The following is a 9,787-nucleotide window of genomic DNA, read 5'->3' on the forward strand; positions in this document are numbered from 1 at the left end:
TACAGTATATAAATTCCTCATTATCAAATGGGTATTTCCTTTAATAAGATGGTTATGTGTGATTTGAGGAAAATCATCATCATCATCACTTAACGTCTGCTTTCCATGCTGGCATGGGTAGGATGATTTGACAGGAAACCAGCAAGTTGCAGGGTTGCATTGAGCTTCAATGTCATCTTTGGCAAGGTTTCTACAACTGGATACCCTTCCCAACACCAACCACTACTAGGTGCTTTTTCCATGTCACCAACTCTAGTGTGGTTGCCATGTAACTTGCAAGACAGAAAAGAACAGAGAAGAAGGAAAAGAGAAAATCTCTGATTACTTAGAGAAAGTATTTGGGAAGGAAGTTGGAGGTGGGTGGCTGTATGCCAGATATTGAAAGACTGAAGTATGACAGAGGGACAAACACAGGTGTCTTGCTATGGAGGAGAAACATGGCTGAGGGGGATAAGAGGAAGGTAGCAATGGAGTGCTAGAGCAAACTCTCAAGAAACAAGAACATGAGCACAAATGTGACCACCACTTATGAATTGAGCAATGACATTACCTCAGTAAATAATATTTTGCTGTGAATGTAAGTGGTGATTCAAGCTGAGACAATGGTCTCAGGAAATCTGCAGCAAAGTAATTTAATGATGCGATTTAAGTATTATATTTTTAATTACTACTAAAATGAATTTAATGATATCAAGTTTATTTCCTTTATATTTATAAATTATCTTTTACTAATACCATTTGAGGTGTGGGTGGGAAGTCAGGTAAATTTCTATCACTTTTAGATGCATGCTGAGGTTTTATAAACATCTACATACTCTTCCATAATTTCTTGCTTTAATTCTTTTGTCACCATATTTCTGCTGAAATACACATTCTTTGTTTCAATTAATTTTGAAAATAAACAAAGAATTTAGAAATATAACTTTGTCATTAATTAAATTGGTGTTTGAAGCATAAATTAACATGAAATTTTGATGAAAGATTTTAATTAAGATCACTTTAAAAACAGGAAGTTTGTATCATAGACCCAGAGATGATCTCAAATGGGTTCAACATAAATTTAATGAAATCTCAGAAAGTATTTACAACTAAATGGATGCTAAAGTAATATTGAAAAGCAAGTTTACTTTAACACAAGTGTTCCAAACCACTGTGCCGCAGCACACAGATGAGCAGCAAGAAATCCAAAGTGTACCACAATATTTTAGACATTTAGAAAACTAATAGTTATTATTGGTGAGTTAACTATATACAATTTATCATTTCAAGTTTGCAGACTATTAATTTACAGATATGATCTGGCAACTTACAATGTAATTTCAATGTACAAACATATACATTATCATCATCATCATCATCATTTTATATCTGCTTTCCATACTGGTATGGATTGGATATGGAAATTATTTCAATTCTCTTCAAACGCAGGTTCAGGTATGGCTTAATGCTTAAGAAACTCACTTTGCAATGACATGGTTTCAGGTTCAGTCCCACAGCATGGCATCTTGGACAAGTGTTTTCTTCTTTAGTCTAGGGCCAACCAATATTTTGCAAGCAAATTTGGTAGATGGAAACTCTGTGGAAAGCTGTCATGTGGGTGGGTCTTTGTCTCTACTCACTATTTGACACCCAATGTTGGTTTGTTTATGCCCCTGTAACTTAGCAGCAAGGCAAAAGGGATTTTAAAAATAAGTACTAGGGTTAATTTGTTCAACTAAGACCCTTTGAGGCAGTGCCCCAGCATGGCCACAGTCGAATGACTGAAACCAGTAAAAAATAAAAATCTAAGCAAAATACATGCACAGCTAGTAGATATTGTGACACTCTATCAAAGTAATACATAATTGACTTGGACAACTATCTACTATCTTCTTCCCTCTCTTCCTGGTATCAATATTAATAATAATAAATTTATATACACACATACAAGCACTCATTCACATCCAGATAATAATGACAGCAACCATAGTTCTTGTTTACAAACACAAGTAACGCTTCGATGTACATATTGAACACAGTCATATGCATATGTCAACATACTTTGAATATCATGATATAATAATAATAATAATAATAATAATAATGATAATAAATAGTAATAATCCTTTCTACGATAGGCACAAAGCCTGAAATTTTGGGTAGGAGAGGGCAAGCAGATTTCACTGATCCCAATACAAGCCTTTATTTATTTTATCAATCTCAACAGGATGAAAGGCACAGTCAGCTTTGGCAGAATTTCAACTCAGAATTCAGAATGTAAAGACATGCAAAATACCAGTAAGCTAATTATTCTGCCAGCTCAGGGTATTATCATAATATTCAAAGTCAGTTGATATATGCATGTGACCATGTTCAATATATACATCTTAGTGTTATTATAATAACAACAACAACAACCGACAGTAGATGTCCTACATAATGGTTTTGATTTTCAGATTAGATTTGTATAAATTGAGTTGTTCTAATTAGGCATATTGAGTTTTTATTCTCCTAAATTAATCTATTTTTTAATTAAAAACAAAACCACCCATGAAATTATATTTTCTCTATTACCAAAATGACAATTGCTTTTCCTAGCACTAAAATTATTCCAAATCAATTTTTAGATAATTATAGACAAGTTTGTCATCACAATACATAAAACTAAAACTCAAGACCATAACACCAGCAATGAGTAGATACTGATGCCACCATATAAATGCCATCTCTTCCTCATCATCATCTTTTAATGTCCACTTTTCCTAGCTTGTAAGGGTCACACAGAATCTAAGGCAATTTTTTACAGCTGGATGCCCTTCCTGTCATCAATCCTTACTTTTTCCAAGGAAGGCAATATTTCCCCACAGCCAGATATGTTTATCATGGAAGACCAGAAACAAACAACATCACTTGTATGACACTGATTCTTGTTTGTAGCAGGCATGATGTCAAGACAAGGGTATACACTTACATGTGTGTGTGTGTGTGTGTGTGTGTGTGTGTGTGTGTGTGTGCAGATGGAAACTGAAAGAAGCCCTTGCAAATATATACACATATATATGTGTGTGTGTATGTATTTTTGTGTCCGTGTTTGTTTCTCACCATTGCTTGACAACCTGTGTTGGTGTGTTTATGTCCTTGTAACTTAGTGATTCAGCAAAAGAGATCAATATAATAAGTACTAGGCTTTAAAAAAATAAGTACTGGGGTTGATTTCTTCAACTAAGATTCTTGAAAGCAGTGCCTCAGCATGGCCACAGTCTAATGACTGGAATAAGTACAAAGAAAAAAGACATTTGATAGGCTTCTTTCAGTTTCCATCTTACAAAACCACTCACAATTCTTTGGCTGGCTCAGGGCTATAGTAGAAGACACTTACCCAAGGTGTTGTGTAGTAGGACTGAACCCAAGACCACATGATTAGGAGACAAGCTTCTCAACCATACAGCCACATCTGCACCTCGTCTAAAACAAAATTTAACCTATTCCTCAATAGAAATCTTCTTACTTGCAGTTTAGCTTTACTTTTGAAGGTGACAATACACCTCTTTCTAAATGCATCATTTGTGAACAGTTTCTCCCCAAGTGAATGGAAATTACATTTGGAGAAGCACCAGAACCATTAGCAGAGTAAAAAAATGTGAATACTTTGGTCAATTGCTAAAAAATAACAAATGTACAGGTAAGGGAATGATTGACAAAGAAATTGTTTCCACTAGGACACTTCTAGTATCACACAGTGTCACTAATAATTGTCAAGTCTATGATAGCTCACACAGTTGGTGAAACATTAATTCTTCCAGCTTATAAGGAAATTCTATCAATGATACAAAGCCAAGAAGCTATGGAAGGGATAATAAAAGATCCATTGTTAAACAGGCAATAAATCCACATTTCCAGCATGTCATACAATATTGTGTTGCATAAAACATTTAGTTGTGTAAGGCTTTCACCTTCTAGTGAGATGAGGGTAAGTAGGAAGGCACAACCTAACAAGAGAATCCAGTTTGTGGATGCAGGGAAAATTATTTTGTAGTTCTATTGTTGCTGCCAACTGGAATCTAGAGTTTGGGTAGTTTCAACTGCACCAATATTTTAAGGAACAAGAGCATCAGTGGCTGCTTTGTGTTGCAATGTTCACAAGCAACATAAAGATGATGACAACCTCTGTTAAAGGTTTTGTTGTGCTTACAAAACATATGAACACTGCTAACGTTTTAAGCTCAAAGTTTGTGCATTGTGAGACATTAATGTCATGAAACTATCATGAAGATCTACACACTGCTTACACTGTGGACATGGTTAATTTTAGCAAATGAAGTCTTCTACAATCTCATCTTAACACACACAGCTTTACAATGTTTCATATAGAAATTGTTAGTTATCTCATAGTAAAGTATTGTAACATGTTAAACTGAATAATGGAGTGGCACTATTTTTCAGGGGATTAAACCATGCATTTATTCAATAGTTTTCACTGACAATAATTGGCATGCCTAACTATGCCAGTATTTTTCAAAGGAAAGAAGGCAGCTATCAAAGATGAAAAGGGAAGAAGACAATCGTCAAGTTCTAAATATTTTAAAATATTTACTTTAAATTTGTTCAATACAAAAATAATGAAAGAAAAATTTTATGGAGATGCAAAATCTTCTGTCCTCTAATTAATAAAGGAGGAAGGGTGCAAAGATTTTCATTAATTTCATTCTCTTTTGTGTGGGTGAGGTGGGAGTTACTATTTTTCAATTTGGAAACCACTGAACTAAACTGCCTTAAAGGATCAATGCTAAGAATATATGAAAATAGATTTGGTCAAAATATATTTGCTTTCATGAGCAACATGGACACCTTTTCTAGAAAACTGGTGTCTTGAAAAACTGACATTGGTAGGAAAATTTTAATGTTTTCATTCTCTGAGAAATAGTGCCATGCCATTATTTAGTTTAGTATTACAAACATGGTACTGTACTTTACTCTGAGACAATCAATGCACTGGGGCAATGGGGTGCGTTTGTACGAGGGGGTGCCAAAAAGTTCTTGGCTTTAAGGGTATTATGAAAGGCCTGGTTGAAGGTTCAACCTTTCAAGTTCTTTTACAGCACTTAAAAAACTGAAGGACCACTGCAATAAGTGTGTAAATCTGAGAGAGGAATATGAGTTTTCTTTTATCCAAAGCCAGGAACTTTTCAGCACCCCTTAGTAGAAGTCTTCCATGTCCAGAGTTTCATTAAGCAGTGTGCAAATCATCACTAGCAGGTTTCTATGTAGAGAAAGTTGATCAAGCAGATTTTGATTACAGACGCTTATGTGTGAGTATCCAACTCAACTACCAAATTCACCATTTTCTTTGCGTTCCTGTCAGTAATCTTTGATGGCATGTCATTATTTGTGCATGCTGACAACAGTTCTAAAATCATTGCTGCTGAGCAAGACCAAGTGACTGACATAGCCTGCAACATCTCACTGAAATCAAAATTTGCAGAACTATTGATTGATGCCTTCTGGACATCACCACACAAAAAAATATTCAGAAATTGCAGAAAAGGCTTTAAGAGCCTTGCAACCCATTTCTTCTGTGAGTTGGTATCTTTGTTGTTAACAAACATCGAAATAAAAAGAGTGATATTGGCTACTGACAATAGAAAATGAAGTATACCTCACTTTGTTAACTACTTCACTACACAAAAACAGATCACAGCTAATAAGTAACTAAGACCTGATAGCATATACCATGCCTTCATTAATTATTTTAGGATCCTTTGAAGTCAGGAGAAACTACAGACATCTTCTCAGCCCTCCCAACCTTGACTTAAAAAAACATCAAGAATATGACAACGGGAGGGAAAGGGTTGCACCAGCACTCAGCTGGAGCTCATTTTCATTAGACTGGAGTAACATGAAATGAAACAATTTGCTTAAGGACATAGTGTAGTACTCTAATAGCAAAATGAAATTTGTAAATCAAATCAAAGTCAAGAATCATTAGTTTAGTAACAAACATTTTGTCTCAGATGGCTAAGTGGTTAGGTTATTCAGCTCATGATCACAACATCACGAACTTGACTTCCAGCAGTGTATTGTATTCTTGAGCATGACACTGTTTCACAATTGCTTCAGTTTACTCAGCCAGCAAAAATATGTAGTACCAGTAATTCAAAGGGCCAGCCTTGTCACACTCTGTGTCCCACTGAATCTCCCTGAGAACTACACTAAGGGTATGCATGTCTGTGGTGTGCACAACCACTCATTAATTTTATGAGCAAGCTGTTCTGCTAATCGGATCATCTGGAACCCTTGTCCTCGTAACTGACAGAGTACCAGTATGGCTTATCAATAGTAGATAATTCAATGAATATTTCTCTATTAAAATGAATCCTTAGTATTAGTTATCAGTGGGTGTGCTGTAAAATCATTTTATATTTTATGGGTGTGTTGTGTTCTGGCAAAGAGTGAGAGCTGCTGTAGTAAATTTGCCCAGGTAAACTATGTAAACAGGATCATTAAATCAATGATTTTAGAATAACTTAAGATAAATTAGATAAATATTAAGTATTTAATGGTAGATGTGACAAATTCCTTTCATGTGATAAATGTAATGGATAATTGATTTTCAAATTCCATAAAAATCGAAAAGTTCGATATGACTGGATTCTTTTTTTTTATTTTTATGATTCAATTAGCTTTGCAAGTGCAAACTAACCTCAGGAATTTATTTTATTGATTTTTATGTGGAAACTATATCTCCTACATAGCCAGTGACCATCAAATATGAAACCAACTCCAAAATAGAAACTGATGACATCCAAGAAGTAAGATGGTGGGACAGAAAATGTTTTAATGTTGACGTTTAAAGGACAATAAATGTAGTATTTTTTGTATCATTCACATTTTCCTTTTGCAGCCATCTTTATTTAGTAGAATAATTTACTTATATTTTGCATTTTTGAGATAGAAATTATTTCTTGTTCAATGTAAATCTTGTGATGAAAGTTCAAATCCATTTCAAATTAGTTACTCTGTATTGTATTTATGAAAAAGGCTTCTTAATCTCCAATACAATAATCTTCAATGCAAAATATAGAGTGGCCCCTGCCCACAATATTAGATTTTACACTCTTCATGCCCATGAAACTTATTCAACAAACACTTCATTTTTACTACCATTGTTTGATGTTAGGAAGGGCGTCCAGCTGTAGAAAACCATGCCAAATCAGACTGGAGTCTGGTGCAGCCTTCTACTGTGCCAACCCAGTCAAACTGTCCAACCCATGCCAGCATGGACAACGGATGTTAAATAATGATGATGATGATGATGTTGCAGTTGTAGACCTTCATTAATTGTCCCAGATTCCAGATTTTATCCAAACTGAAACATAGTTTCATTGGGTTCTGAAAATACTATTGAATATGACAGACACCTGAAGAAGGTTGGAGGACAGACAGGCTGAACTGTTGTAGCCTTAACAACTAAAGATAAGGACATTAGTCCATATGCATTCAGCGTAATAAAGATAATTCTTCATTTATGAATATTGTTATTGTTGTTGCTGTTATAGTTTAGCCCTAGGTCACTTATGACTGTCCAATCTGCAGGTCTGAACACGTAACCATTCAGTCTGCTTATATATATTAGGAACTACATTAAGGTGTTTAGCTGACAGAATCATTAGCATGCTGAACAAAATATTTCATGGAATTTCTTCTGAGTTCAAATCCTACCAAGACATCACATTTCATCTTTTCAAGGTAGATGAAAACAAGTACCAGTTAAACACTAGGGTTGATATAACCAGCTAGCCCCCTCCCCCAAATTTCAAGCACTGTGCCTATAGTAAAAAAATAAAATATTAGGAACTACATTGTCTATCATCATCATCATCCTCATTTAATGTCCACTTTCCATGCTGGTAGGGGTTAGTCAGTTTGACTGGAACTGGTAAACTAGAGAGCTACACCTGGTTCCAGTCTGATTTTGGCTTGGTTTCTATGGCTGGATACCCTTCTTAACACCAACCACTCCGAGAGGGTAGTAGGTACCTTTTTTCTGTCACTGGCATGGGTGCTTTCACATGTCACTGGCACAGATGTTTTTATGTCACTGGCACCAGCTACAACTACGATTTCACTCAGCTTGATGAGTCTGTGACCTTTGGCAATTTGTTGTGCTTGAGCACAACAAATTGCCTAAGGTCAATTTGAGCACAACAAATTGCCTAAGGTCAATTTGAGCACAACAAATTGCCAAAGGTCAATTTGAGCACAACAAATTGCCAAAGGACAAATGACTGCATTTGTCATTACCTCCATGAGACCCAACATTCAAAGATGATGTTTCATCACCTCGTCCCATGTCTTCCTGTGTCTACTTCTTCCACCGGTTACCTCCACAGTTAGAGATCAGCATTTCTTTACACAACTCTCCTTATCCATATGCATTACATGACCACACCAGTGCAGTTACCTCTCATGCACACCACATCTGATGTCTCTTATGCACAATTTTTCTCTCAACTTAGTTGTACATGCACACTGACATTGCACATCAAGTGGAGCATACTAGATTCATTTCTTTCAAGCCTTCACATATCCTCCCCAGTCACAGCCCATATTTCACTACCATGCAACATGGCTGTTCACACACAGGCATCATACAATCTATCTTTCACTCTGAGGAAGAGGCCTTTTGTTGCCAACAAAAGTAGAAGTTTTCTGAACTTTGCCCAGCCTATTCATATTCTAGCAGCAATGCTCTCAGAGCATCCACCTCCACTGTTGACTTGGTCACCTAGATAACGAAACCTATCAACAACTTCCAGGTATCCCCACTGGCATTAGATGGAGCCTATTTTCTGTACATTCCTAGTGTTTATCATATTTGTGCATCCATCACACACAAAGACTATTTTCCCTGTTAACCTTCTTCTGATATTACTGCACCTCTTATGTGTCCACAGCTTGCACCAGGTACACCTTATGGAGTTTTTACCTACGTCTTTTCTACAAACAGGGTCATCTACCTGAATGAATTTGTGATTTGTCTGCTTTCCTACTAAGACTGATTTTTTTCTAAATTAACCCTAATGCCCTTTGACTTCAGATCTTGCTTCAACACCTGAAATATTTTCTCCAGTTCTGGTAGGGATTCAGCTATGTGTTATTTAAAACAGTAAGATGTGACTTTGAGGGAAATTTGGTTGATATTTCTAGTAACCATGTAGAGGTTCTGTTGATGGCTCAATGTCACATGAACTGATGGTGCAGGCATTTGCAAAAGGGGTCAACCTCAAGTTCACAAAAAACTAGTGAGGAGACACTAGTGACATAAATATTACCAAAAGCATATCAGAAATCAATTATCATCATCAAGTTGATTATTGCTGAACTAGTGCAATAATTGAAAAAAAAAATCATAACCAATCCTCAATGAAATAGTAGCAGTAGTGTCACCTAATTTTAATTAAGCAGTGGACTGAAACAAGTACACTAATTGATGTTCTTCAAAGACTATGCAATGGCCTTTCGTTTAATGTTTTGTAAGTGCTTTGTACTGAGTTGTTAAAATATTTTTTTCCCTGTAAGATGCAAATATTACAAAATTTAAACAAATTGTTAAAGCCAAACTATATCAACTGTTTTTCCTCTTGCATCTATATTTAGAAGAAAAAATATTTTCAATCACCTTTTTCTTCTTTTTTTTTTTTTCGATATCATTGAAAATAAACATTGTAAATTCTAATTAATATTTAATCATTTCTATCAGATCAAAGTTATAGAAGCGAAAGTATATAGCAAATAAAATAAGTAAATA

At 35.4% G+C, this 9,787-nt stretch overlaps 1 long non-coding RNA gene across 2 annotated transcripts in view; it reads right to left on the reverse strand.

Moving 5' to 3' along the window:
- Nucleotides 1-9,787, reverse strand: part of LOC106879705 (uncharacterized) — a 667,251-nt gene that overhangs the window by 498,664 nt on the left and 158,800 nt on the right. The gene's annotated exons all lie outside the window — the stretch shown is intronic.

Source organism: Octopus bimaculoides, chromosome 26 (genome assembly GCF_001194135.2).
Source record: "Octopus bimaculoides isolate UCB-OBI-ISO-001 chromosome 26, ASM119413v2, whole genome shotgun sequence".
Classification (NCBI taxonomy): domain Eukaryota; kingdom Metazoa; phylum Mollusca; class Cephalopoda; order Octopoda; family Octopodidae; genus Octopus; species Octopus bimaculoides.